General features: G+C 39.2%; 1 long non-coding RNA gene across 1 annotated transcript in view; it reads right to left on the bottom strand.

Moving 5' to 3' along the window:
- Positions 1–378: 378 nt before the first annotated feature.
- LOC139704988 (uncharacterized) overlaps positions 379–6,000 on the bottom strand; it is a 67,232-nt gene continuing 61,610 nt past the window's right edge. The window contains exons 2-3 of the long non-coding RNA XR_011706913.1: positions 3,191–3,330; positions 379–1,359 (exon numbers count right to left, since the gene is read on the bottom strand). This is a non-coding gene — a long non-coding RNA (uncharacterized lncRNA). The remainder of the gene's footprint in view (positions 1,360–3,190; positions 3,331–6,000) is intronic.

The raw sequence follows: 6,000 nt of genomic DNA, 5'->3' as shown, positions 1-6,000 counted from the left end.
AAAATTATACTTAAACACACAAATACATTTTTAAAAATTACAAGATAAGCAAATGAAATACAGGAATTCTTTACTTTCAAGTAGACATTGTAGGATTTTCTGGACAGAATTCACAGAGAATACTGTGCATATTTTTAAAAAGAAACTGTATCTACTCTAATAGTAGTATAACACTTTACAGGTTTAACATCCCTAATCCAAAAATCCAAACTCCAAAATGTTCCAAAAGCTGAAAATTTGGGGGTGCCAATGTGATAGCATAAGTGGAGAATTCTGCACCTGATCTCATATAAATATTGTCTATTCATGCTTTGTGTATAGGGTATATGAAACATCAATGAATGTCATGTTTACTTTTCTTCTTTTTTCATTTTTTATTTGTTTTAATTCGTTATACATGACAGTAGAACACATTTATGCACTTTGATATATCATACATAGATGGGGATATAATTTCTCATTTTTCTGAGTATACATGTTGTGGAATCATATCAGTCATGCAGTCACATATGTACATAAAGTAATAATGTCTGCTTCATTCTGCTATCTTTCCTATCCCCACATCCCCTCCTCTCCCCTCTCAACGTTTACCATCGGGTACCATTCCCAAATGTGTGCAAATCTTATTATATGTGTGCAAATATCCAAAAAAATTTTTTTTCAAAAAATATCCAAAATTTGAAACACCTCTGATCTTGAGCACTTCAGATAAGGGATAGCCAACTTGTATATTCATACATAGTTCTAATATTTAGTAACATTTGTATACATGTCCTTTTATATTTTATCAACCCTGTGAGTTATAAAGAGCAAACATTGTTATTCCCAGTTTATGGATGTGAAATACAGAATTCAGAGGAGTTGGAGACTTTAACAGAGGTGACCCACCTCACCTTACATTGCTCAGAGCAGAAACCACGCCACCCCACCCTGGTTAGAAAGTCAGATAGTTATTTCACTGTACTGTGTCACTTCTGCCTCCTAAGTTGTGTCCAGATTTAGTTCTTTGCTTCATTTTTTAAACGCTTGGTATATAATTATGGATTTATGAAATCCCAGGGAAGAGACTGATAGATTCCTTCTTTTTTGCCTTTGAGTTGACCACACCAAAAAAAAAAAAAAAGGAGCAAATTATACTCTTACTGAGACATTATTGCTTTGTTGATTTTCATGTTTCCTAAAATGAATATTTTTTTGTTGTTTCACCACAGTCATTAAAAGCAACAGAAGATCTGATTTGCGGAAACATTGGGATTGTTGCGGAGAAGCTGCCTGCAGGACGTGGGCTATTGATATTCTTTTCTCAAGCTGGAAACCAGTCTCTGGAGATCAGTGAGAAACGTGAAATCGCAACAAAGACTGGAAAACAAATTGATGGAGTCAGAGACGGCCGCAGACCCGCAAATAGCTTTTCACACTGTTGCCGTTTTGGTTCAGATTTATACTTTAGTTTTGCAAATTGATTGGCAGGGGTGGAAGGGGGGATATCTGGTTTTATTTCAGCATTTTACTTTGCAGTTAAAGACCAAAGAATAGGTTTCCACACTCAAAACGGTTCCTTTTGGTTGCTTTGTTAAAAAATCACAAAAGCGCCTTGAATTTTTCCCCCCAAAGGAGCGCAAACGTTACCTTGCAATCTTGGGAGCAAACTTGAAGAGGGTTATGTGACCGTCTTTGTACGGAGGTTTAATATTTTCATAAAGATCCTCTCTTTGGGTCCTCAAGCATTTGCCTTTCATTTTGTTTTATTGAATTAGGCTGCAAGCACTCAGGCATGAAGCGCTTTGTCATCTCTAACCAGGCTTACATTGATTCCACGCATCCATAGCCTACTCTGGGTTTATTAATCTATACATCTATTCCACAGAAGAAGAGAACCCTCTAATTTATTATGTAAAAGGATAAGCTACCCTCCACATCCCATTTGCATGCCGGTGTGCTTAAAAGTAGATTTGTTTCTCGGAGCCGGCTTCTTTGGCAGCATTAAATCAAAGGAAAAATGAAATTATATTGTGATTTTTCATGGTGGATTATACTACAACCATGACAAAAGCAGGCCAATATTTTGACTTTTATTTCTTGAAACACAAACATTTTATTAGAAAGAACAGCAGAGCCATATAAGCAGGACTCTGCATATATACACCCTCAAAAATGCAAAATTTTTATACTAATAATTCACCACCTGCTACTCTTTTGGGTCACATTGTCCACAGCCAAAGCAGAAGATTTACTGGGACAGTGAAGGACTTTATCTGAGTGGTCACAAACTTACTTGGCTCCTAAATATCACTCTTCTCAAATATTCAAGACCAAAATGTATAAAATAGGCAACAAAATAATCAAGAATCTCAGAGTCAGAAGACCTTGCCTGTCCATCATGACCTGTCAGTCGGTTTAACCTTTCTTGTATTCTTGCATTTGAAGCAGGATAACTAATTTAATGTGGACCCAAGGCCCTTTCCGTAGTCACAGATTTGTTTCTGTATCTTTTCAAGCTTCTCCGCCATATTTTGATTGAGGGGAATTTTCTCTACTAAGGAAGACAGGGATCTGGTTCCACTCTGCAAATACTTGTTGCAATGAACTGAATGTTTGTGTCCCCCTCAAAATTCATATCTGAAACTTTAACCCCTAATGTGATGGTATTAGGAGATGGGGCCTTTTGAAAGGGACTAGGGTGGAACATTCATGAGTGCGATTGGTACCCTTATAAAAGGGACTCCAGAAGGCTCACTTACCCTCCTTCCACCCTCTGAGGATGTGACAAGAAAGCCACCTGTGAGCCAGAAGAAAGCAGGCCCTTGATAGACACCAAACCTTCTAAAACCCTGAGCTTGAACCTCCCACCACCAGAACTGTAAAGATGAAACATTTGCTGTTCAAGCCACCCAGCCTCTGGTGATTTGTTACAGCAACCTTACTGTGTCACTCATGGGTGCCAGGCACTATTCCAGGAGCTGGGGACTGGTGAGGAGCAACTCGGATGAGATCCCTGCTGTCATGGATGGTGAACACATGAATAAATTTTAAAACTCAAAAGCAGTAAGTGCAATGAAGAAAATGTAATGTAAAGACGCTGGCTGACGTGGCATGGGATAGGCAGCGAAGGCCTAAGCTGAGACCTGAATGACAAGTCAATCAAATGAAGTTGGGGGGAAAGTAACGTCAGCAAGACAAGAGCACGTACCAAAGCCTGAGTGGATGAGACCAGAGACTGTTAACTCCAGCTGGGACAAGAAGGCGATTCATCTTCATTCATTGAGGTGTCTTCAGTAGGGCTCAGGTACACAGAAGTAAAAACTTTAATTTCTATCCTCAGAGTTCAGTCTAGTGGGAAAGACAGGGAAGCAATTATAATACAATGTGTTCAGTGCCTTGATAGCAGTGTGCTCTGGGACAGGAGAGGAAGGTGGGAGGGGTGGTAGGACCAGTCACAAATTAGGTGCCAGGCAATACAGATTCTCATTCTGAACCTGTTCATTAGCAAGATCCCTGTGGAGGAAATTTTATTCATATATTATTCATACCATCAATCAATCAATCAATCAACAAACAGTGCTATAATGTTCCAGGGCACTATGCTAGGTACAAGGATCTTAGTTGAGGTGATTTGAGTTGCTAGTAACAGAAACTTAACACAAAAATCTGAAAATGGCTTAAACAAAAGCGATTAACTTTAGGAACTGACTTCAAATACAGGAGGGTAGTCAAATGCTCAAACAATAAAGCATTCCTTCTCCCTCTCCCCCCACCTTTCTCACCCTCTATCCCAACTCTATTTACTGTCTACCATTTCAATCGATGAAAGTCCAGCAGATAAAGAGATTCTCCCTTATCAACAGTTCCAATAAATGTTCTAAAGACGATTGAAGACCACATTCACAGTCACATTCCTAGAACCATCTCTCTGGCCAAGGATGTAATCAACCTACCTGAGACAGGTGGACGGAGACGAGGGAGGGGATGGTCCTCCAGAAGTCATGTGAGAACTGAGCAGGGAAAATCCACAAATGTCTGCTACAGGATGTGACCCTGGGCCAAAGAACTCACCATCCTGGAGAAGGAATCAATTACTCCCCCTGATAATCACAGTCCCGGTAGCTGTGGGCTCCTCTATGGTGTCTTCAACTCTCACCTACGTTGAGCTCTAGAAACTGTCTTTCTCTTGTGTGTGTGTGGCTCCTTCCCTGCATTCCTCAGATTCTTTTCCACATGCACATTGGGATTCCACCTCCTGCCCCCTCTTCTCCTCTGACTCTTCCTTCATCCCACTTGGGGGAAATGTCTTCCCACTAATACTCCTCCTCCTCTCCCTGTCTTGCTCTCACTCCCTCTCTAGGGCCATGTGATCTAACCAGGGAGATTATGTTGGTTAAATTCAAGAATCTTATTCTTCCAAATGTGGTATATAGGCACAATGGAATATTACTCAGCCATAAAGAAGAATGAAATGTTGGCATTTGCCTGTAAATGGATAGAACCAGAGACTATCATGCTAAGCGAAATAAGCCAGTCCCAAAAAAAACAAAAGCCGAATATCCTCTCTGATACGTGGATGCTGACACATCATGGGTGGAGGGGGGGGCATGAGCAGAATAGAAGTTCTTTGGATTAGAAAAGAAAAATGAAAGGAAGGGAGATGGGAATAGGAAAGACAGTAGAAAAAATCGGACATAACTTTTCTATGTTCATATATGAATACACAACCAGTGTAACTCCATGTACAACCACAAGAATGGAATCCTAATTAGAATAAGTTATACTCCATGTATGTATAGTATGTCAAAATACATTCTACTGTCATGTATATATGAAAAGAACAAATAAAAAAAGGATTTTATTCTTCCTTGAATTTTTCAAGAAGACAAGCTTAAATCACAACCATGTCTTCCTGTCCCACCGTCACAGACTTGATTAGCAGCTTTTGGTCTGGCCCTTATGCCCACAGCATGTGTAGATGACGGATGGCTCTGTCCACCGTATCTAGCTGCAGTCGTCAGGCTCAGAAATACAAAACCATGGCCCTCCAATTATAGATAACCTTGCTTGCATTTTACACATAATTAAATTTTTCCCACTCTTTGCAATTGAGTTCCATCTCTCAGTTTGATTTCTTTAATTGGTCCCACATCTTGAAGAAGCTCTGTTCACCATTTGGTACTTGATACATCCCATGGGTCTTCGTTGCTAACAGTGATGCTGCTGTTTCTAAGTCTGTTTTATAGAGGGATGCATATGTGTCCCTAATTGCTTTTATTTTTAATGGGAATTTGATGAGGAAAGTTCTCATATTTTCTAAAACATTCATCATAGAATAAATCCCTGTCCCACAATTATGCTCAAGACCTTAAGTCACTTTACAATAGGTTGGTTGGGATATATGCTTTGTTCATCCTCATATTTGTTGAATATAAAAATCAATAATGCCACCACTCCACACATTTATCTAATGTAATAATCCATACCAATACCTTTCCTGGTATTTACTTAATATAATAATCAATAACAATCCTGTTTGTTTATTTGATACCATTGATCAGAATCTTATTCTGACCAAGTCTATGTGCCTTATCTACCCTGAGTATATATGCAGACTGGACCATCCACCCCCTATTATGTCCCCCTCTTTTTCTTGCTCCCCACTCCTAGTCCTAAACAGAACATCCTCTCTCTCTTTGCTCTGGAAGGTGAAGGTCAATAAATCATCATTTTGGGGAGGCAACCTGTATTACTTGAACCTCTCTCTACATTATTCTAGGGACTGTGAAAAAAACAAAGAAAAAATGTAATTATATAATTACATATGAAACTGTGATATGATTTAGCCCTACACTTGATATAGTAAAACTAGTTGCTACAACAGAGAAGTCTCGAGATCCTGATGGGTAAATACATGATATGTTTGGCTTCTTCTCATCCAACAGTATCATATGGTTTTTCCTGGTACTACAGAGACCTAAGTTCCTTCCATCTTACAGATCCACCCTCTCCTAGAAA

The sequence above is a fragment of the Marmota flaviventris genome, chromosome 3, assembly GCF_047511675.1.
Source record: "Marmota flaviventris isolate mMarFla1 chromosome 3, mMarFla1.hap1, whole genome shotgun sequence".
Lineage (NCBI taxonomy): Eukaryota > Metazoa > Chordata > Mammalia > Rodentia > Sciuridae > Marmota > Marmota flaviventris.
This window is presented reverse-complemented; position numbering and strand designations above follow the sequence as displayed.